Here is a 25,087-nt window from a genome sequence, read left to right as displayed (position 1 = left end):
ACTCCTAGATATGGTTCTGTTCAGCTGGATGAATGATTTTGGAAAAGGGGACTGGGATGCAAGACATGCTAAAAGCATGGAACCAAACTCAAGATTGTGATTCCCAAGCCAATGCCCAAACCAGGAGAATGACAAGGTAGAATGAAAGCAAAGACAACAGCAGAAACTGTCAGTGGGAGCCCACCATTCCATAGAAGGTGCTTGACCTACTAGTTAGTGGGAAGAATAGTTAGTGAGTCTTGTTGAAGACATCTGTGGGAAGACATGTATGGAAAGAAAATGAATTCTGTTACTATTCTGTTTAGCTGCAGGGGATAAGAAAAATGACAGTGAACAAACACATTGCATGAAGTTACTGATCTCCCACTGGTGATAGAAATAGCTAATTGTATAGCTCATCTCTAGTACATCAATTCAGTCTGATTAGAAATATGGATACATTTCTGGGGTGGGAGTGGAAATTAACAGCTTCACACAGTTTTCATTTTTAAATCTGAGATGCCTCAGCAACTCTAAGAAAGCAAAGTAGTTAATTTCTGTCAATGAACTCTGTCAGCACTTGCAGATTTATAGTACCAAAATGGTTTTGTATGGCTCACATGTGTCCTTTCATCCCCCATAGCTTTTAGATAGTGTATAAAAGTTTACAAAGTCCAAAGTTAAAAGAGGTCTCAGAACTACTCGTTATTAAACAAATCAATATTAACTGGCAAAAAGACTGCTTTCATTGCACAGTTAAATTTCATGTTGCACCTACCCTGAGATTAAAGAAGATATAATTCAATTGTGGAAAATAAGATATGCTCTTCTCAGGTTCAACATAAAGGGCTTTGTTCAATGCTCTGACACTCTCTGTATTGCAATCTGTGGGCATCAGCTGCCATCAATGGCCCTAACCAAATCATACCATTAGCATCTCTTCTTCTTTGAGGCTAAATATCTCCAGTTTTTAAAACCTGAGTATAGCTTCTAGGCTGGCATTTCTGAACTGTCCATTTTATTGAAAAGCTGACTGAAGAGAGACCACTGAGAATTCTTCGCACTTGTGGGTCACTTTCGGTCACTCTGTGCCCTAAGCCAGCATAACCTCCCAAACAGAGCTAGGAGCTTGGACAATTTATAATGTAAATGTATTATAAGGGATAAAATCATATTTGTAACTTTGCATCATGTTTTGTTGATATTTATGCTGTTGAGGGGTTGAGGGAGACAAAGAAAACAAGGGCTAGATATATAATCTTTCCATGCATAGTTGTAGTTGAAATTTTCCATGTTTGTCTTGGTATACCTCAATTCACTTTGCATGGACACTTTCTCAAATCGCTCTCAGCATTCCTTACTATGACATGCAGCTAAATTTACTCCTTTCATATCTAGTCAATCAATAAATTACCCATTACACTTCAAGTAACAAGATTGTTTGCTCTTTTTCTCTTGAGAATACATCTCAATTGTTCACTAGACTAGGGGGAAAGAAGCCTGAATACCTTCAGTGAATGAATCAATCAGTAATGATTTAATCAAAGGCATTTCAAGGAGGTGCAATGGGAAGACTATTTGGATTGGTTGGATGAATTGATCATACCATATGGGGCTCATATAAAGCCAGAAAACTAATTTGGAATCAGAGATTCAAGCATGTAGAAACCTCCTACGGAAGCTTCCAGCCAAGCCCTTGAGAAGAAATAATAGAAGAGGAGGGAAAAGCTGAGATTTAGTATTCCATCAGTATTCTAGCAGTGTCCCTAGACCAGGTGATGACAGTACTTGCATCAGGAGTCAAGGATATACTGGATGTAATAAAGAAAGAAAGGTAGTTTCAAGACTCACCAAGAAGCCTGGCAAAGTAGCTGCATGATGCTCAACAAAAATTCCTTGAATTCCCAATGAATGGGACAAAAGCAATTCAAGCAACTATGATCAGTGAGGTACTCCTTTGACATATGTGTTCACTAAATCAAAATACATTTTCCCCTGGACTATGTATGTATTGAACTCAGGGCAGGGGGAATAATTTGTACCAATTATAATATCTTTTTAGTAAATCTCTTTTATAAAATTATATAGTTAATTAAGTCTAGATGACTAATGATATCAACTTGAAAACATGGATGGAAGCAACCCATAGGGACTTGTGACTATAGCATTGGAAAGATATCTTCTTCAGCTTCCCAGGATTTACTCTAGAGTTCTGGTGGCGAAAGAAGTAACCGCCCTCTAGGTACACAGCCTGCTGACCTAAGGTGTAGTTAAGAGAATGACTTACAGAGCATTCACTACAATCCTCTCACTCCCAATAATTCTTTCCCTCTTTCTAAGCTCCTTGGACCAAGTCACTACACTCTTTCAAGTACAAAAGCTAGTTCTCAGTACACATTCATCCTTTTGTTACTCCCCAGGCTAGTCTCTTAAATTCCAAAGACAAAGCAATCAATGGGCTCAGAGAAATGAAAGCTGGCTGTGTTCCTTTCTTACAGTGTACTCAGATGGTGACATTGTCCCCTCTCTAAGTCTTATCTTCCTATTTGTATCCAGAGAGGGAAGATCAGGGTAAATCTACTTGAAAAGCTTCAGACAGGGACTGTGGCACTGATGCTGCTATGATATGACTATTTAGTTGCTGCTACTTCTACTATACCTACCTGCTTCCCCTCATCCAAAGTGACAAGAGGAACAAGTGATACCTCCATGGTAGTACTCTCTCTAAATTGTTTCTATCACTTCAGCCAATTTCTGGACATCCTACCCAAGTCTCATCCAAAAGAACTAGGCACACTTCAGATATGTTGTACAAGGTAAAATCTCATTTCAACCCTTTCATCACTGCTCTTTTAGTTGGTGTTTACACTGGGTATGGGTGGCTACAAGGCATGGTAGATAGAGAAGTGGCTTTGGACTCAGGATAGACATGAGTTCAAATCCCGCCTCTGACACATATTGGATGGGTGCCTTGAAGTCCTTTAGCCTCCTGACGCTCTAGGCCAGAGGTGTCAAACATGCACAGAACCCTCAATACTTCCAAGCCCTTCCTGAATGAGGTTAAAACATAATTGGTAAATACTTAATGCAGAAAGTAAAAATACAATAAAACATAGCACTACATTTTAAATCTAAGTCAGTATGTAATCCATAGGGTTCTTTATGTATGAATGAGTGGCCTCTGTTTCTATCTGAGTTTGACAGTACTGCTCTAAGAAATTCTTCAGTATTGTACGCTGCACAGACAATGCTGTCCTGTATTGCTAGGAGTTTCATGATTTGAGGCTTCCCAGTATCAATGAAACTGCAAATGCAATGGCCATGAAGGCAGTGGAAGCAAGCAATGTGGAACAATTAGAGTTTGATTAGGCACTGAAGACATCAAGGTCATCCACTGTACCCTGAGTCATCTCCAGTCATCTTGATTCTGTCCTACCACAGGACTGTGATGACTCTAGAGGAGAGAATGAGGCTGACAACTCCATGCAACTCTGCCTCACTTAAACCCAATTTATTCATGAATCAAAGGATATCACCCATATCATTTTACTATTATACCTCAAAGTCCTGTGGCAACAGGCAAATGATGAAGCAGCAGGTGAAGATACACTGGGAGCTGTAGTCAAAACCCTGCACCCAGGAGACCTGGGCCATAGGGTCATTTCTCACTGGAAGCAGCAGTGGGACTCGGCAGGCCCAGGGGTATCTGAGTAGTCTTTTAAGGACCATACTACTCACCTTCTAGTGTGTGGAAGGGTCTAGAAAAGGTGCCCTAAAAATTATCTGCTTACACAAACCTGATCTGATTACCATGGCAAGTGGGGAATCCCACTCTGTAGTCGAAATGCACAAAAAATGTACAAAATGCATAAAAACATCCGCAAAGATGATTCCATTCACCAAAGGCACATTGGAACAAGTGCACACTTATAGACAACACAAAATCCAGTAGACCTGAAAGACAAACTTCTCTTGTTTCAAGAGAACTCAGCAAGTATTGCATCCAAATAACATCCCTGAGTGAAACAAGGCTGGCAAATGAAGGCCAGGTTACTGAAGTTGGAGCTGAATACACATTGTTCTGGAGTGACTGAAATGAAGGGGAGCACCGTGAAGCTGGCATAGATTTTGCAATCAAAACTAATCTAGTCAGCAAGATAGTATGCCTGCCAAAAAGAGTGAAGGATAGGCTCATGGCAATGTGATTGCCACTTGTAGGAAAACACCATGCCACCATCATCAGCACCTATACTCCCACCATGAATAATGCTGATGAAGTCAAAAAAAAAAAAGTTTTATGAAGACCTAGAGACCCTTATCATCAATGTGCTAAAAGAGGACAAGCTTATCATTCTGAGTGACTTTAATGCTAGAGTAGGCTCAGACTACCAGACTTGGCAGAGAGTCCGAGGTAGGAATGGAGTTGGAAACAACAGTAATGGCCATTTACTGCTGAAGACTTGTGCATCTCAAGACCTTCTCATCACCAACACTGTTTTCTGCTTACCTAAACACAATAAAATTTCATGGATGTACCCTTGCAGCAAACATTGGCATCTAAAAGACTATGCGATTGTAAGGAAAAGAGAAGGACAAGATGTGAGAGTGACAAAGACAGTGTGTAGTACAGAGTGCTGAACTGATCATAGACTTATCCTTTCCAGGCTAAATATTTGCATTCATCAAAAGCGCTGCCCCCAAGGCAAAATAACTACCAGAAGAATTAATTTCCACAAATTAGAGATCTCCTCTGAGCATGAACAGTTTTTTCCTAACTTGGAGGGAAAGTTGAGCCAACACACAGTTGGCAACAGTGGAGCAGAAAAGGAGTGGGCAGCTTTCAGAGATTTGCTCATCTGGGGCAGAACACTTGCAAACACCAAGACTGCTTTCATGAAAATGATGGAGAAATCCAGAAGCTAATAAATGAAAAATGAGAACTCTACAGAATTTACCAACAGAATAGTTCATTATTCTCTAAGAAGGCACCATTTAATTCCATCAAAAGTAAAGTACAAGGAAAGCTTACACAGATGCAGGACTCCTGGCTCAATAAGAAGGCAGATAAAATTCAGTTTTATGTTGACAGTAACAATACAAAGATTATGATTCCCTGAAAGCTATTTATGGACCAAAAGCCTATGGTACATCACAGCTACTCAGTCCTGATGGAGCCACATTGATTAGTGATAAAGACATGATCCTAGAAAGATGGGATGAACACTTCCAAAGTGTTCTCAACAGGCTGTCATCAATCAATGCTAAGGTCTTTACCATTTACCCCAGGATGAAGTCAATCCCTCCTTAGCTGAACTTCCAACTGAAGAAGAGGTTTTGAGGGCCATTAGGCTCCTTTCACATGGCAAAGCATCTGGTGCTGATTCTATTTCATCTGAGATTTACAAGGTAAGGGGACCATTGCTCATACAAAAGCTGACTGAAATATACCAGGTTATATGGTGCTGGGGATGGAAGCTCAATTCCAGGTGGACAGTCTCGGGCGGGTAAAGGTGGGAACTTCTAAATCTTAGAGTTCTCACGAGACCCCCCAGGAAACGACTGGGAATCGAGGTGAACCGAGCTATCTCGTGTATTTCCGCCTCTTCCCGTGAGAAACGTGATGGGAGAGAGCTCTCACCGCCCTCGAGATTGTCCCGGATCTGGGCACACTATTGTTATCTAACAGCATGGTATTCAGATGCAAACTATGCTGCTGGAGAGTTTAAGTAGGATCAGGAAAGCCTGAAAGTTCTCTTGGCGGGAGGGGCGCGGAGCGGACAGGACAGAAGGCTCCGCTTTTCCTCTCTCTTCTCTCCCCTCCCCCTCTCTCCCCACTTATACTTCTACTTCCAATCTCTTATTGTAAGATCTTTGCCTCCTTGGGAGATTCTTCGCTCCCTCCTAAGGAAGAATTCCCCTGCACTTGTAACTAGACCCTGAAATAAAGCTCAACCCTTGTTCGACTCTGGAACGTCCTTTCTCTCATACGAGCATCCGGTTTGGCCAACCGAAGACCTCCGATAGAGGTAAGGGAAGACTTGGGTAGCCCACAGGCCTCTAGGCCTGGCAATATGGCAAGAGGAAGTTATCCCCCAGGAGTTCAAGGATGCCTCCATTGTCCATCTCTATAAAGGTAAAGGAAATAGATTGTCCTGAGACAATCACAGGGGGCTCTCTCTCTCTCTTAGTCATTGCTGCCAAGATTCTTGCTAGAGTCCCCCTTAACTGGCTGATCCTTTACCTGGATGATGGTCATCTACCTGAGAGTCAACGTGGCTTCAGAAAGGGCTGAGGAACAGTCAATATGGTGTTTGCTGCTTGACAACCCCAACAGAAATGCCAGGAGCAGAAGAGAGGTCTGTACACATTGGTAGATCTGACCAAGGCCTTTGACACAGTTAGTTGTGAGAGCTAATGGAAAATTATGTCAAAATTTGGTTGCCCAGAGAAGTTTATTAGCATTGTACATCAATTTCATGATGGCATGTTTTCCCAGTTCTGGATAGTGGACAGTGCTCTCATGCCTTCCCAGTCACCAATGGAGTGAAACAGGGCTGTGAGCTTGCTCTCATGCTTTTAGCATGATATGTTCAGTCATGTTGTCAATGAGGATGAACACAGTATCAAGGTCAACTACCGTACTGATGGTAAGTACGTTCTTCAAATTGAAAAGGCTACAAGCCAAAGCTAGAGTATTGGTGCATGATTTTCTGTTTGCAGATGATGGTGCATTCAATGCAGCCTCTAAAGCTGAGAGGCAACAAAGTATGAATCTGCTGCCTGTGCTAATGGCCTAATAATCAACACCAAGAAAACACAGGTGCTCCATCAGCCACCACCACACCATCTACACATGGAACCATCGATTACAACAAATGGAGAAGTTTTGAATGCTGTGGATAAGTTTACTTACCTTGGAAATGTACTTTACAGGGATGTACTCATTGACAATGAGGTTGATGCACTCATTGCCAGAGCTAGCTCAGTGTTTGAAAGGTTGTGAGGAAGAGTATGGGAGAGAAGACGTATTAAACTGTACCAAACTGAAGTTCTACAGAGCCTTTGTGCTGACCTCATGGTTGTATGCCTGCAAGGCATGGACAATCTACCAATACCATGCCAGGAAACTGAATCACTTCCATTTGAACTGTCTTGGAAAGATTCTGAGCATCACCTGGCAGGATAAGGTACTAGACACTAAGGACCTTGCTTGAACTAAACTGCTAACCTTTCAAACTATGCTTTAGGGAGCACATCTCTGATGGGCTGGTCATGCTGTTCGAATGCAAAATGTATACTTGTCAAAAAGACTATTTTATAGAGAACTCACATCGGGCAGGTGATCACATGGTGGTCAGAAGAAGTGATACAAGGACACTCTCAAGGTCTGTCTCAAGAATTTTGGATTTGATTGTGGAACATGGGAGACACTGGCACAGGATCACTCAGCATGGTGTGCCCACATAAGAAAAAGGTTCTGTGCTCTATGAGCAAAGCAGAATTGAAACAGCACAAAGGAAATGTAGGATGCACAGATTTGGACTATACACCCTAAATGTTCACACAGACTATCTGTTCCCAATGTGTGGTAGAGCATTCCAAGCTCATATTAGTCTGATCAGCCACAGTTGAAACTTCATTGAAACTTCACTTTATTATGGTGATGTCATTTTGTTCCTCTATCAGAATGGACAACAACCAGGGGAGGAGCCAAGATGGCGGAGTAGAAAGACACACATATGCTATCTCTGAACCCACAATCCATAAAATATCTGTAAAGAACTCACAACAAATTCTGGAGCAACGGAAGCCACAGAACAACAGAGTGGAGGATATTTCTGTTCCAGAGAGCCCTGAAAACAGACACCAAAGGTCCATCGCACACCAGACCTGGAACGGAGCCCAGCCCTGCTTTGGCCGTGCAGCACCAAGAGGAGCAGATCTGAGCAGGCTTCAGGGACAGAATCTCCAGCAGCCGCGTAGGTCCCTCCACCCACAGGCACCAGGGGTAAGTGAGAGAGTCTTTTTGGCTCGCCGGGAGGGGAGTGGAATGTCTCCATGACTAGGGCCCCCTTGGGAGGCAGCAGCAGAGGCAGCAGGGGACAAGGGCTCCCCAAGCAGGCAGGAGCTCGGACCCATTGTTGAAGGTCTCTGCATAAACCCCCAAGGGAACTGAGCCCTGTGTGGTGGCCCTGCCCCAACCTGAGCACCTGAACTTAATCTCACACTGAATAGCAGCCCCGTCCCCGCCAAAAGCTCTGAGGCTGGGAAGCAGCATTTGAATCTCAGACCCCAAGCGCTGGCTAGGAGGATCTGGAGGCCAGGTGAGGGTGGAGAGAACACTCAGAAGTCAAGTAACTGGCTGGGAAAATGCCCAGAAAAGGGAAAAAAATAAGACCATAGAAGGTTACTTTCTTGGTGAACAGATATTTCCTCCCTTCCTTTCAGATGAGGAAGAACAAGACTTACCATCAAGGAAAGACACAGAAGTCAAGGCTTCTGTATCCCAAACATCCAAAATAAATATTCAATGGACTCAGGCCATGGAAGAGCTCAAAAAGGATTTTGAAAATCAAGTTAGAGAGGTGGAGGAAAAACTGGGAAGAGAAATGAGAGAGATGCAAAAAAAACCATGAAAAGCAGGTCAACACCTTGCTAAAGGAGACCCAAAAAATGCTGAAGAAAATAACACCTTGAAAAATAGGCTGGCTCAATTGGCAAAAGAGGGTCAAAAAACCAATGAGGAGAAGAATTTTGCTTTTGAAAGCAAAAGCAGAATTAGCCAAATGGAAAAGGAGGTTCAAAAGCTCACTGAAGAAAACAGTTCTTTAAAAATTAGAATGGAACAGATGGAGGCTCATGACTTTATGAGAAACCAAGAAATCACAAAACAAAACCAAAAGAATGAAAAAATGGAAGATAATGTGAAATATCTCATTGGAAAAACAACTGACCTGGAAAATAGATCCAGGAGAGACAATTTAAAAATTATGGGACTACCTGAAAGCCATGATCAAAAAAGAGCCTAGACATCATCTTTCATGAAATTATCAAGGAAAACTGCCCTGAGATTCTAGAACCAGAGGGCAAAATAAGTATGCAAGGAATCCACAGATCACCGCCTGAAAGAGATCCAAAAAAGAGAAACTCCTAGGAACATTGTGGCCAAATTCCAGAGTTCCCTGGTCAAGGAGAAAATATTGCAAGCAGCTAGAAAGAGAATGGACAACAACCAACCAACCAGTGACCTCTGTTTCCACCTGAGTTTGACAGCACTGCTCTAGGAAATTTTTTATTACTGTACACAGCACAGACAATGTTGTCCTGTATTGCTAGGAGTTTCTTGATTTGAGGGTTCCCAGTGTCAATGAAATTGCAAATCCAGTCTCTGTCCTTAAGGGGTGCTAGAGTAAATCAGGCCAGACCTTGAACAAAGACAGACTCTAGCACTCACTTATTCATAGGTTTACTCTCCCACAGGCACTCACTGAAATCACCTGCACATTAAATGGACTCCCTACCCCACCTTCTCATTTTTTTCCGTAATCTCTCAGTCACTATTCAACCACTATGTCTCAAATACATATCTGATGACTCTCATTGAACCACTAGCATCTCACAATATTATTCATCTTCTCAATATATTGACTCCTTCATTCTGACCACAAATACTAGCTCTCAGTCCACAGTTCCTTTTTTTACTAATCCCAGGAGAGTCATTCAACCTAGAACACCAGATCTGAAACTATTGATGGTTTTGAATAGGCCCAAAGAATCCTGAGAAGCCCCAAGCACACAGTTGTCTCTCTCCTTTCTCTCCTGATACAAAACAATGCAAAAGCTGGAAGCTTTCCTACTTTGGCTTTCCATGTGTGCCTGGGGGTTTACTCCTTCTTTATCACATGGCTCCCTGAAAATAGTCTCATTCACCAGCCTGTATTACAAGCTTCTGGGGGTTTGGGGCAATTATGAGTTGGTATCACTGGTCAGTGAAGGCTATATTACTTCCAACACATTCTGTGCTCTTCTCTCTTCCCTTGAGTATGACTATACCAGAGGTGTAGGATGCTGACAGTTAGAAGTTGGGGGATCCTTAAAATTAGATGTGTATTCTGTCCTTGCTCCAGAATAATGCTGAGCTGACTGTAGGCCACATGAGCACAGGTGGAACATAGAAAGGTCATATGAGCTCCTATCTGAAATACTGGGGGAAATCTGTAACAAGTCAGCCAACTATGCCCTAAGTTTCCTCACCTGCATATTCCACATTATTCTTTTCACCTATCCAACTGTTACCTATCCTTGATGACTCAACTCAAATCTCACTTCTTTCATAAAACCTTCCCAAATAGTCCAATGCAAAATAATCTCTTTCTTTTGATCTCCTGTCACACGTGCTGTCTCTACTACATGTTTTGAAACACCGTTTCACATTTTCTTGTCTTTTTCTCTGTTTCAAATGTGCATGTTCTTTCTCTGCTATGAGAAGTAGTCTGTGTTCCAGTGTCATCATTCAACCAAAACCTTATTCTCTAAAGTTATTAGTTGTCAAAAGTCACCTCTGTAGCATTTGATAATGTTAATCATTTTCTCCTTCTAGAAACTCTTTCCTCTCCATGTTTTCATGCTACTACTCACTTGTCTTTCTTTCATTTGTCTGTCTGATCTTTCTCATTCTCCTTTGCTATGTCCTCTACTTGTGGGTCATCTATGGCCCAGTCCTAGGATACATTGTCTTTTTGCTCTATGACAGAAGTTGGTAAACTCTAGGCCTCGGGTCAAATTCTGACTGCCACTCATTTTTGTATGCAAGAATTAAAACTGGTTTCTACAATTTTAAATACAATAAAACTATTCTTAGCTCATGGGTCATACAAAAACAGAAAGCTTCTGAGATTTGGCTAGTATGTAATTTATCAACCCCTGATCTTTAATATTTCACTTGGTGACCTCATCAGCTCCTATGGGTCCAATTATCATCTCTATGTGAATGATTCCCATATCAACTATCTATCTATCTATCTATCTATCTATCTGTCTGTCTGTCTGTCTGTCTGTCTACCTATCTACCTATTTGTCTATCTGTCTCTTTTTCTGTGAAGCCATATAGATAAATATATAGTAGATATGAACATGGATGTGGATATAGATGATATAGAAATGAATAAAGAGAGTCCAAGTCTCTGCTGAGCTGCAATCACTTGACTCCTATTTTCTCTTAGCCACTCAAACTAGATGTCATGTGGGCATCTCAAAACTGAACTGAACTGAATCCCAAAATAGAACTCATTATCTTTCCTGTATTTTTTCTGTATTATCTTTTCTCTCCCCTTCTAAAGTTCCCTATGGTGCTCTTAGGGATTATTGTCCTCCCAGCCTTGCAATTTCCACGTAATCTGTAAGGTTTCACTCACCCGAAATAGCCAACCCATTACCAAATCTTGTCATGTATCGCATCTGTCAAACAAACCCCCTTCTCTCCACTCATATGGTCACAATTTTAGTCCTTTCCCCCATCAACTTTCAATATTCTATTGCAATAGTCTTTCTAACTGCTTGCCTCAGCCATTTCTCTTCGTCCCCCTCTTCTGGTCAAAATCACCTCAGCTAGAGGATATCACTGGGGATACAATTTGATAACCAAAAGTTATTTAAAGATAAGCTAGTCTTTTTATATGTGTACTCTCCATGGCAAAAGATCCCATTTTCACTTAAATGACTTGAATATAGTCCTCTATAAAATAGGATGTTAAGACTTCTTGAATGAATTTTAGAAAAGTAATAAAAATCGCAATCATTAAAAAATTCTAATTCATCTTCCACTCATCTACTAAGACAACTTTTTTAAAGTATCTGTCTGACTATGCCACCTTCCTACTCAATGAGCTGCAGTGGCTCCCTATTACCCTCAGAATCAAAGGTAAACTCCTCTGGCATTTAAAACTTTGTAACCTGTTCGCTTCTTGACTTTCCAGCCTTCTTACATTTTATACCTATCCATGCATTCTACAACTGTAACAACACTGTCCTACTTCTTTCTCTAACACAACACTCCTGTCCTTCACCTCCACTTCTTAGTTTCACCAGCTTCATTCAAGACACTTCAAATTCTACATTCTTCAGGAAGGCTTTCCTGGTCCCCATAGTTGAAAATGCCTTCTCCTTTCAGCTTATCTTCATATACTCTTGTATATGTGCATATCTTGTACATATTTTGATATATTTAATTGTTGTCTTTCATAATAGGGAAAACAGTCCTCAGGAACAGAGACAGTTTGTTTCCTTTTCTTTTGTATTCCCAGCACTTAACACAATGCTTGGTACATTGTAAGTACTTTAATAACTGCTTCTTAAATGAATGAATAACTTAAGGGTAATTGAATGGTGGAGATGGATGTAATTAGAGTCAAGAAGATCTGAGTTGGAATTCTGCCTCAGACACTGTCTGTATGACACTGAACTTCTCTGTCTCAGTTTCTTTATCTTTAAAATGAGAGGAATTTTAAAATCCACCTCACCAGGTTGATTGCTTTGATGATCAAACTTAAAATGGTTAAATCTTAAGTATTACATAAGTCTTAGCTATTTTTAAAGGCAGGGGATATACCTAGCATACTTTAACATACAGTATCAGAATTCAATAAATGCTTTTTGAATTGAATTAAAGGTCCAGGTCTAAATAGGAGAGGGGGTAAAAAGCACAAACAGTACATTAGGGTTCTATTAGGTCATTTCCCAAACCTCACCTCTAACAAGTGACTAAACTACCACTTGTGGAATTCCCTTTAGCAGCTCCCAAGGTAAATGGCTAAGGGAGTGGCTGTAAGATTTACTGCTCTGTTAATAAACTCAATTAAAACACATTGCCAGTACTGCTTCTCGATAGCATTTTTAGCAACTTAATTAATTGCTTTTAAAAGTAGTCTTTCATTTCCTCCTTCCACTTTTATTTATTTTTTATTTCATATAGCCCCTTTAAGATGACCCTCTCTGGGAAAACTTGACAAACACAGAAGCCCAGAACCAATTAACTGGGAATGCAATTGTATACAAATGAGCCCAGTGAGTACTTAAGGAACACAGAAAGGTGATCTCTTTGAGTTAGGTGTTAGAAGCCCACTGTGCCTTATTACAGAAACTATATTCTTTTCCACTGAACTCTGATCTCCCCACCCGGATATTATAGGCTGCTAATTAAACTCCATTCACAAAGAAAGAGCTGTCAAAACTTATTCTCAGGGACCAAGTAGGGAAAGAAAATATTTGATACTGGAACAAAGTTTTTTCCTCAAAAATCTCATTAAAAAATCATAACAAATGATGCAGTTCTCTTCCCTATCTTTAAGTAAGCCACCAAAGGGAAACAACTGTTTCAACTTGACCACTGAGTATTTTGTGCTTGTCTGATTGTTTCAGGGTATAGAACAATCAAATGCACTGTCAACAAAACACACTAAGGTTGAGTAAGCATGATATGCAAGCACACAGTGGTATTCCTGCCCCATTATTTCCCTTCTCATCCTTCATGGGGAGACATAGAGACAGAACCAATTATTTCATTGATATAGGAGTCTTCCTTTTCTGCAATTTATAGTCCCAGAGAGCTGCCTAGAGCCCTGAAAGTTTAAGTGACTTTACCAGGGTGACACAGACAGAATGTGTGAGAGGCAGTTCATTCTGAGACCTCTTTCATTCATAGCTGACAAAATAATCTTTTTACTGAGGTCTGTCACTCCCTCTGGAAAACAACAATAACTTTGCAGTGTTTGACTTGCCCATAGGCTAAAAAATTCAAATTCCTTAGTTTGGCATTTAATACTCTCACACACAATAGTAGTTCTAGCCTTAGTTTCCAGCTTCATGTCAACCTTCATGTGTTCTGTATGATAGCTGGATTGGACTAGTAGCTGTCCCCCAATCTCTTGATGAGCTTTTTTTGCCTCAATTTCATCTTTTTTTCTTTCCTTAATTCCTTCCTTCCTTCTTTTGTTTCTCCACCCCCCTCTTTTTTTTGGTATGTAAGGGCAAGCAAAGTAGAATCTTTGGCTGTTTTAGTTTTAGTATAATCAGGAAGCATAATGCCTCTGTTTGTTCCAGGATCCATGGCCATTTAGAGTATAAGGCTAAGGATCATGGAAGGATGGAGTGTGATGGCAAACAAAATAATATTTTTTTTGCTGTTTTTGCTTTTGTGTCATCAAGTGCCTGTGATTGAATCTTGCCTTTATCAATGAAGAGTCTTTACTAGGTCAGAAACAAGAGTTTCTTTAACTAGAAACAGTATATGTATTTGTATTGTTAATTATTTTAAAGTGATTAAAGATCTTCCCCACCCATTAATGGGCCTGCCCATTAAGGGGAGTTTGATTAGGGAAGATTTGTGCCCAAGGCTTTTGTTAAAGAGGAATTGGTTCTCAAGGGTTGTGATATCCTCTGGCTATAAAAAAGATACAAATACTCTCAGACTTTGGGGCTTACTGACTGGAAGTGCTTGTTTGGCCGGAGGAGGACTCTGGTAAGCTGCTAAGGAGCACCCCCCAGCTTTGAAAATCCAGATGTCAGTTGCTTTCCTTTTATGAATGCAGATCTAAGAACCTGTGATAGCAGGTCCCCTGGTATTTTGGGGTGCTTACTGTTACATGGCCTTGCTTTTTCTGACTTGGAGCACAGTAAGTACTTCATAAAAAATGTTTTCATTCATTCATTTCATGAGTCAACAAAGGCTTTCCTTACTGCAGGATCATTATTTCTGTCTCTTCCTTCAGTGTCCTGCTCTGAGTTTAACATGTTCATGTAAAATTCTTTAACTTTAAAACTTAAAGTGATCACAGAATGTGTCTTAACTGACTTACTGGAAGGAATCATAAAACACTCCCCTTGGAGTTACATATACTGAGATTCTACTTATAGTTAATATACAGAAGCTCTCTATTTTTAAGTAAGGAAACATTTGGCTTAGTCAAGGGATGGAGAATGAGCTTTAAGAGTGCCTTCCTAAGAGAAAACAAGTTTTTTAAACTTAACCAAGAAAACCCCACTCCTGAATACCCTTATTAACTATAATGCTATGTTTCTTTCTTGTCTCTGTTCTCCTCTGACTATTTTAAAGCTGCCTAGGGTTAAAGTAAATGACCAGCAATTTTCTACATTGACTGGCAAAGATACAAGTACATGGAATGCAGCATTATTCTCTTGACTCATTTAAAGAAATCTCATTAGAAACTGAATAATTCATGAATTAAACCCCATCCATAAGGGGTAATTTGCTCTAATTGTACTAAATGAAGTTGATAACATTCTGCAGGTTTTACAGAAAAGTCTGAATACACCAATGTAAGGGAATTTTTCAACAAAGAAGTCATTCAGAAGATAAACATCCTAAGAGATATATGTTCATCTCCCCCAAAGCTGCTTTGCTATTAGAAACCTGACATGAGAACCAAACAGCTTCTAAAAACAATGACTGAGATATAGAATTTTTAAAAACTGGATAAGTGGTGATAGGGGAATCTTGTACCAAGATATTGAGTAGGCCCTTCTCTGATTAGTTACTCTTAACAATATTGTAACTGATATTTCATTTCTTTCAAGTATTTCAAAGTGATTTTTAAAGGGGATAAGGTGAGGGAGAAACAGTAAGGAATATAATAGTTTCTTCCTCCTCCATTCAGTCTTGGAAAGAGCAATTAATATCGCAAAACAAGTAGCATGAATCCTTATTGCAAGTGGATTAAGGAAGCAGCTTTTGGTTGCTGACAGAATTGGACCACCTTGGTTCAAAATTGATGTCCTTTAAAGTAGGCCAGCACATCCAATGATTCCAACTGACATAAAAGTTTTTCTTGGAATAAAAAAATATGTACTATTGGTTCCAACCCTCAGGAAGACCCAGATATCAAATCTAGAGACTCTTGCTAATAATTACATGATGAATAATTACATGTGAACTGACTAGACTAAAAGCAGTGGAAAGTTCAGAAGATGGATGAAAAAGCTTTCTGTTCTTCTCTTTATCATCCCTCTTTTACTTTTTTAGGTACCTATAACAGAACAAGTAGCTCGGCTCCTCTTTTCTCATTGACAGAGGGGTACCTTCTTTCTTTCTCTTTAGCAAGCTTAGTCACCTCATGTCATGTCAAGGTACAGATGTTGTTTTGTCCTTGGTCTAGGCTTAAGATGGATGTTGGTATGCAATCTAATTCTATCCTAGCTTTGTGCCTTTCACATAGGAAAATGTTAACAAATGGTTGCTGATTGATTGATTTTTTTCTGTCTTTGTAGAGGAACCCTATCTTTAAGGTTATTGTTAAGATTATGTCATCAATTCATAGATGCCATTTAAATTTTTTTTTCATGTTTGTACTGAGCTAGGAAATTTCCCAGAAGTCTTTGTAGTTTCAGTCCTTGGTAAAAAATTTTCTCCCTCTCTCATGAGAAATCTATCTTTATTGAGTGAGGTTCAGCCCATTACAGTATGCTATGAACCACTGCCCTTGGAGCTGCTGGCTGGGAGAGAGAAACCATGAAACCTCTTTATTTTCCTAGAATCATGTTATTTGCAGGAGTTTAATTCAAGATTGGGCTACATCTACAAAGCAGATCAGGCAAATTCCCAGGATTGCAAAAGAAGTGAAGTTCCTCAAGTCACAAAGCAGATGCTGGATTGTCTTCTGGGGGCAGTCTAGCCCAGGTTTTATACTTGATCCATTTAGCAGCTGAACAACTTGCTACCTTTCCAGGCTGCAAGCGAACATCTGTAAAAAAAATAATATACACAGTGAAGGGACATCCTGAGGTTTTGTTATGAAACCTGTGGTGTTTGGGCTTATCTCATCAGTTACCAGGCCCTACAGACTGATTACCTGAACTTGACATCTTATGTCTGTGGGATAACATCAGATATCACCAAAAGTGTAAATGGTAACAATCCACCATACTTCTTCTATAGGGAATAACAGAGCTCACATTTCTATAGCACTTTCAGACTTACTACATGGCGGGGGGGGGGGGAGGAATGGTGCAAATATCATTCTCCACTTTTTTAGAGATGAGAAAATTGAGCTTCAGAGGAATTAATTCCTTGACTCGACCATTCCTATATAACTATTAATAATTTGAATTAGTCTCCTAATCAATGTTCAAATTTTTCCCACTCCAGAGAATATTTTCTCTGAACGCAGATCAGCAAATGAGTTCATTATCATTGTTCTTATTATCATTATATTAAGAGAAGCATCATGGCATAGTGGCTGGAGAGTGGATTTGGAACCACAAAGATCTGAGCCCAAATCCTGACTCTGACACGTTATCTCTGTGAACATGAGAAAGTTATTTAACCTCTCAGTGTTAGAACTAACTCTTTGGAATGATAGGCTATGGAAATGATCCTTACCTACATCAGTGGGATGATTTCCTTTCATTCATAATGCTTATTATTACTGCTGTTGTGGGTTTTGCTACTATTCAAAGCCAACTCTAGAATCTTGGGGCAGATTTTTCCATACAGGACAGAATTCAAATGGCGTAGCTTGGAGATCTATTCAGAATTAACTAGGACATGATAAACCCAAGGACCCCAGCTTCTGGGATAAGAACTCATTGTTTGACAAAAATTGCTGGGAAAACTGGATAACAGTGTGGCGGAAATTAGGCATAGACCCATACCTGACACCGTACACAAGAATAAAGTCCAAATGGGTACATGATTTAGGTATAAAGATTGATACCATGAATAAACTGGAGAAGCAAGGAATAGTGTATTTATCAGATCTATGGAGAAGGGAAGAATTCTTTACTAAAGGAGAGATAGAATGCATTATGAAATGCAAAATGGATAACTTTGATTACATTAAACTGAGAAGTTTTTGCACAACCAAACCCAATGCAACCAAAATCCGGAGGGATGTAGTAAATTGGGAAAGAATTTTTACAGCTAAGCTCGGGGATAAAGGCCTCATTTCTAGAATATATAGAGAACTGATCCAAATGTACAATCATACAAGTCATTCCCCAATTGATAAATGGTCAAAGGATATGAACAGGCAATTTTCAGAGGAAGAAATTAAAGCTATCTATAATCATATAAAAAATGCTCTAAATCACTATTGGTTAGAGAGATGCAAATCAAAACAACTCTGAGGTACCACATCACACCTATAAGATTGGCAAACATGACAGAACAAGAAAATGATAAATGCTGGAGAGGATGTGGGAAAGTTGGAACACTAATTCATTGTTGGTGGAGCTGCGAGCGCATCCAACCATTCTGGAGAGCAATTTGGAACTATGCCCAAAGGGCTACAAAAATGTGCATACCCTTTGACCCAGCAATATCGCTACTAGGACTATATCCCCAAGAGATCGTAAAAATGGGAAAGGGTCCCACATGTACAAAAATATTTATAGCAGCACTCTATGTAGTTGCCAAAAACTGGAAGTCAAGGGGATGTCCATCAATTGGGGAATGGCTGAATAAATTATGGTATATGAATGTAATGGAGTACTATTGTGCCATAAGAAATGATGAACAAGAAGACTTCAGAGAGGCCTGGAAGGACTTATATGACCTGATGCTGAGTGAAAGGAGCAGAACCAGGAGAACTTTATGCACAGCAACAACCACAGTGTGTGAGAGTTTTTTCTGGTAGACTTAGATTTTTGTAATAACACAAGAACTTCTTACCAAAAAAAAAAAATCCCAATGGAGGATCTCAAGGCAAAATGCCTGCCACACTCAGAGAGAGAAATGTGGAAGTCACTCACATATTGTAGCAGATCATGTTTGTGTATGTGTATGTGTTTGTGTATCATGTTCTGATTTGTTATACGATTTCTTTCATTTATCTTAGTCTGACTACATAGCATGACTATAGTGAAAATACACTCAATAGGAAAGTATATGTAGAATCTATACAGAATTGTATGCAGTCGTGGGGAGGGAGGGGGGGAGTGGGGGGTAGGTGGGGGGGATAAAATCACAATTGTATGGCAGTGACTGTTAAACATTACAAAATAAAAAAAAATTAAAAAAAAAAAAAAAAGAATTAACTAGGACATAGGAAGATATTTTTCCTTCTCACATAGGTACAGCTATGCCTCAGCCATCCAGACAATTCTGGGAACTAACCTCAAAATGAATCTGTCATTCAGGATGTTAAAAAAAATTAGGATGTGGAATTTTTTGGCAACTGAGAGACACACAATTGCATTCAGGACTGTTAAGTGTGTCCTAATAAACAGAACACCTATAAATGTGACAGGTGCTAGGGGTTTCAATCCCGCCAGCCCTGGTGTTCTCTGAAGCAATGGTGAGTTAAACCAAGCTGAAAATAAAACCCCCAAATCTCCACATCCCCCAACCACAGACCTGTCATCTTTTTTTATTACAGTACAACATAACAGGCACCATGGAGCTTTGGGAATGTAGCTGATGAGAAACCTTGGAGATATATAATTTAGAGATGACATTTGGAAGTAAATAAAGACCTTTGGGAGAATGATTTAATAAAATACAGGGATTTAGGACTGTTATTTATGTGAAATAAGTTTAAAAGACTTTGTTTCCTCCATCTTGAACAATAATCCTTACCCATCTTTGATTTGTTAATTAAAAAAAGAAAGAAAGCTTTTCAAAGTTTAATGGCAATATGTAAGAGGCAATATATGTGAATAATTCAGAGAAACATAGGTATAAACTGATGCAGAGTAAACAAGTAGAACCAGGAAAGCAATACATTCAGTAACTAAAATATTGTAAGAGGAAAGAAAACTAAAATTATGCCAATCCTGGGTAACTGTAGTAACTAACCCTGTCCCCAAAGAAGAGGTAGGGAAGAACGGTACTTACCTCCCTTCCCTGGAGAAGTTAAATACTACTCTGACTCAGACTTGGTCAACTATGTTGCTTACCTGTTTTTTGGTTTGTTTGTTTGTTTGGGTTTTGTTTTAGATGTGAGGAAAGGCTCACTAGGAAGCATAGTGGCTAGAGTCCTAGGCTTAGAGTCAGGAAGACCTGAGTTCAAATTCAGCCTTGGACACTAGCTGTGTGACCTTGGGACAGTCACTTAACCTCTGTTTGCTTTAGTTTTCTTATTTGTAAGATGGGGGACAATAAAATTACTTCCTCTTTAAGATTTTTGTGAAGAGTAAATGAAATATTTGTAAAAGATTTAAGGGTAGAGTCAAGATGATGGAGTAACAGCAAGGACTTTCTAGAGCACCCTGCCAAGTGTAGCCAAATACTTGTAAACAATGGTTCTAAACAAATTCTGGAGCTGCAAAATCCACAGAATGATGGAGTGAAGCAAATCTCCAGCCCAACACAGCCTGGAAGGTCACCAGGAAGTGTCTATCCTGCCACACTGGGAGCAGAACATAGTCCATTGTGGACTATGAATGCACAGGAGGGTCCTGAGTAGGTCTTGAGGTGACTGAATCTCTCACATCTGTTGTGGTTTCCAGACTTCATGACCCCAAAACACTGAGGATAAATTGGAAAGTCAGTGGAAAAAGCCTGTGGGAACAATGCAGGAGAGTGGTCCAGTCCAAGCCCCAGGGTGGCAGAGGAGGGAGGGGGCTGTGGAACCCATGGCAGTGACAGCAGCAACAGGAGCAGTTGCAGCCACTGTTTCTGGAGTTCTAGGCACACAGATGGTGGGGAGATCAAGCTGCTGCCAGTACACCCACCATCCCCACTGGAAGCAGAGAATTACCTTGACAACAAGCTAAAAAATAAAATAAATGGCTGGGGAAGTAAGCAAATACCAAAAAAAGGATCAGACTATAGAATCTTACTTTGGTGGCAAGGAAGGTTAAAGCATGCAAACAGAAGAAAACAAATTGAAAGCTTCTCCCACCAAAGCCTCCAAGAAAAATATGAATTGGTCTCAGGCCATGGAAGAGCTCAAAAAGGATTTTGCAAATCAAGTAAGAGAAGTAAAGTATAAATTAGGAAGAGAAATGAGAGTGATGTAAGAAAATCATGAAAAATGAGTCACCTGCTTGCTAAAGGAGACCCAAAGAAATGCTGAAGAAAATAACACTTTAAAAAATAGATTAACCCAAATGGCAAAAGAGATCCAAAAAGCCAAGAATGTCCTAAAAAGTAGAATTGGCCAGATGAAAAAAGGTACAAAAACGCACTGAATAAAATAATTCCTTAAAGATTAGAATGGAGCAGATACAAGCTAATGACTTTATGAAAAATCAAGAAATTATCAAACAAAACCAAAGGAATGAAAAAAAGCAGACAACGTGAAATATCTCATTGGAAAAACAACTGACCTGGAAAATAGATCCAGGAAAGACAATTTAATAATTATTACTCTACCTGAAAACCATGATCCAAAAAAAGAGCCTAGATATCATTTTTCATGAAATTATGAAGGAAAACTGCCCTCATATTCTAGAACCAGAAGTTAAATATTGAAAGAATACACAGATCACCTCCTGAAAGAGATCCCAACAGAAAAACTCCTAGAAATATTGTAGTCAAATTCAAGAATTCCCAAGTGAAGGAGAAAATATTGCAAGCAACCAAAAAGAAACAATTCGAGTATTGTAGAAATACAGTCAGGACAACGTAAGATCTAGTACCTTCCACAATAAGGGCTTGGAATATGATATTCCAGAAGTCAAAGGAGCTAGGATTAAAACCAAGAATCACCTACCCAGCAAAACTGAGTATAATTACTTCATGGGAAAAAATGGTCATTCAATGAAATGGAGGACTTTTAAGCATTTTTGATGAAAAGGCCAGAGCTGAATAGAAAATTTGACTTTCAAAATATTTGTAAAAAATTTAAAAACTTTAAAACACTATATAAATATAAATTATTGCTGATTATTATTGTTATTATTTAAAGTTGAATAATGTGAAGAAATGTCTATGATGTTAAGGACAAAAGTTAATTAGATGGAGGACATTTTCTCTGGTCTCCACAACCTCTCAGAAACAAAATTACGCACCAAATATAAAGAAACTTCATCTCTCTCCAACTTATAGGACACCTAGAGTCTAAAAGGAGAAAAAAAATAACACCATGAACTGAAGCTTACCCTGAGCTTACTCAGCATCTCTCCCTCACTTCCTACTGTGGCCCTAAGGAACTGACATAGAAACTTGCAGAAAAACCTAACCCCATGTTCTGGACCCTTGCCTCTTTCCAGTTCCATGGAAATCTGGCTCCAGGATGTGGAAATTTAGTCAGGTTATACCAAAAAGACAACATGGCCACAGTGGTCCAGGCGCAGAAACCTTCTGTGGGCTATGACAGACACAACCCTTTAACTCCATACCACCTGCTTTACAAATCTGACAATCTCACAGCAGACAAGCCCATAGGACCAGAACAGATAGAACAGACCAGACTAGCCCTCTAAGATGCTAGTGCTGGGACAGAGAGCTGAGAACAGAAGGAGTAGTACTGATCACCATGTGTGGGGTGTGGGGTGAGTGGAGTCCAGCCATCTACTTAATCTGAGAGAAAGAACACAACATCCTGCTGGAGCCAGTCCTGACCATTCAAATTCACTTGGGGCAGATACCTAGGCTGGGAGGACATTGAATTTTTGTGATCCAGCTCTCAAGGAAACTACCATTAGAGGGCACAGAGTCAGAAAATGATCAAGAGAGAGAAAGAAGGGAAGGGGGATGGGGAAGAACAGGAGGAAGACTGAAATTACCAAAGATCTCAGGAAGAAGAAAACTGAAAGATTTTAAACATAAGTAGATAAATCAGTGGGGAAAACTTTCACAATGGAATGAAATGTGGCTTCCAGATGTAGTCAACAAGTTATGAATAAATACTGAAAATAAATAAGGAAAATGCAGCACCTGATGAGACAGAAGATTCCATGGAATGAGAAAAGAACATGGAAATACAACATGCTGTTCTCAAGTGGTTCAAAAGAGAAATGAGAATTATCAGAGCAGAATTTGTGACCTGTACAGCAAAAATATTGGGCATAATAGAAAGCCTGGAATCTCCAGTGGCAACGTCTCACCAAAGAAATAAAAGAGAGAACAATAGATTGGGAATGCAAATATATCAAAGTGAAAGAAAATAAAAGAGAATGCACTCACTAATGCAAGCAAAGCATACTGATCTCAGACAGGATGTGTAGAGATCATAAGAGGATTATAGGTCTCTAAGAAGAACATACCTGTATAAAAAATCTTAAAATCATAATGCAGAAAATAATAGAAGAGAACTTGTCAGGACTTCTGAACATAGAAAAAGATATTTCATAGAGAGAAATGTGTGATGTGCCCATGCTGGGGATGGAAGCTCAATTCCATGTGGACAGTCTCGGGCGGGTAAAGGTGGGAACTTCTAAATCTTAGAGTTCTCACGAGGCCCCCCAGGAAACAACTGGGAATCGAGGTGAACCGAGCTATCTCGTGTATTTCCGCCTCTTCCCGTGAGAAACGTGATGGGAGAGAGCTCTCCCCGCCCTCGAGATTGTCCCGGATCTGGGCATACCTATTGTTATCTAACAGCACGGTATTCAGGTGCAAACTATGTGGCTGGAGAGCTTAATTAGGATCAGGAAAGCCTGAAAGCGCTCTTAGCACGGGAGGGGCGCGGACAGGACAGAAGGCTCCGCTTTTCCTCTCTCCGCTCTTCCCTCCCCCTCTCTCCCCACTTACACTTCTGCTTCCAATCTCTTATTGTAAGATCTTTGCCTCCTTGGGAGATTCTTCGCTCCCTCCTAAGGAAGAATTCCCCTGCACTTGTAACCAGAACCCTGAATAAAGCTCAACCCTTGTTCAACTCTGATAGGTCTCTTCTCTCATACGAGTATCCGGTTTGGCCAGCCGAAGACCTCCGATAGAGGTAAGGTAAGACTCGGGTAGCCCACAGGCCTCTAGGCCTGGCATGCCCAGGTTGTACTGAGAGCTAGCAATTGAGAGAAAGTAACCTTTGTGGTATCAATGAAAGGAAGTTCTACAGAGGAGTGAATGAGCAGGAGGGGGAAGGATAAAATAATGGGGGAAAGAAAGGAGATCCCACATGGGTGCCAGAAGGTGGTTCCACTGATGGATACTCCTATGGGAGAAGAGCAATGGTAGTGAAGGAAGATGAGGATTTTGAGCTGGGTTTTCTGGGAGATTTGTTGCTTGAAAATTACACGCATCCTAACTTTGGGGGGATGGGGGAGTTTGAAACTCCTGGGGGCAACTGGTATCTGGGGGAATGGGAGATCATACATTCAGGAAAGAGATTTTAAAACAAATGACAGGAGGATGTAAATCAGTAGTGAACTGCATTCACAGGCATGTTTTGGGAGAGGACCCCTTCCATGAGATGGTATCCTTTCTGACATTTGCAGTAATTAGCATTGTTCTGAGAGTGAAACATGGAGGGAAAGGGAAATCCATGAGGCAAATTCTACATGGCAGTGCAGAAAGTGCATAGAGGGGAGAATGTAGAATGAACACCTTAGAAGTTTTGTTTGCATGAAGAATACAGAGAATAGAGAATAGATTGTTGTAAGGGTCATGAATGACAGAATGAGGGTCTAGAGAAAAAAGGGATGGATAATGCAGAGAGGAAGTGAAATCTTTAAAGTAAAGGGGCCTAAAAAAGAAATCTAAAAAATAATGAACAGGACTAGTTGAAGGGGAGCAGACGTGGAAATATACTTGACTGAGAGGGAATGGAGGAAGGGCAAGAATTATATAAATAGATAAAAGAAGGAAAGAAAAAAGAACTAATAAGCAAAACCCCAAAAAGAAAAGAGTAATAAATGAGAGGTGTTGATCAAGGAAGAAGGAAAGGGAATGAATGGTAGCAGGGGCACCTTTAAAATAGACAAAAGTAAAGTAACTTATGGAATGAAATATAATACACTGTTTACAGAAGAAGAGGGAAAAAATCATAACTTTAATAAAAAAAAGTTTCAAATAGAGGAAAATGTAAGCCTAATTCTCATCAGTGTATACATGAATGGGTTAAACAATCCAATTTTTAAAAAGAATGATAGATTAGATAAGAAAATGAAACCCTACAACATGTTGCTTACAAGAAATACGTTTGAAACTCAAAGATATGCACAAAATCAAACTGAGGGGATGGAACAATTTATCATGCATTAAGTGAGTCCA

General features: G+C 39.9%; 1 long non-coding RNA gene across 2 annotated transcripts in view; it reads right to left on the bottom strand.

Moving 5' to 3' along the window:
* Positions 1–16,405: 16,405 nt before the first annotated feature.
* LOC140513093 (uncharacterized) overlaps positions 16,406–25,087 on the bottom strand; it is an 82,013-nt gene continuing 73,331 nt past the window's right edge. For both annotated transcript variants that reach the window (XR_011970065.1, XR_011970066.1), the window contains one exon: positions 16,406–16,733. This is a non-coding gene — a long non-coding RNA (uncharacterized lncRNA). The remainder of the gene's footprint in view (positions 16,734–25,087) is intronic.

This window comes from Notamacropus eugenii, chromosome 7, assembly GCF_028372415.1.
Source record: "Notamacropus eugenii isolate mMacEug1 chromosome 7, mMacEug1.pri_v2, whole genome shotgun sequence".
In the NCBI taxonomy this organism is placed as follows: domain Eukaryota; kingdom Metazoa; phylum Chordata; class Mammalia; order Diprotodontia; family Macropodidae; genus Notamacropus; species Notamacropus eugenii.
The sequence above is the reverse complement of the archived record's forward strand: the minus strand, read 5'-3'. Positions and strand labels throughout refer to the sequence as shown.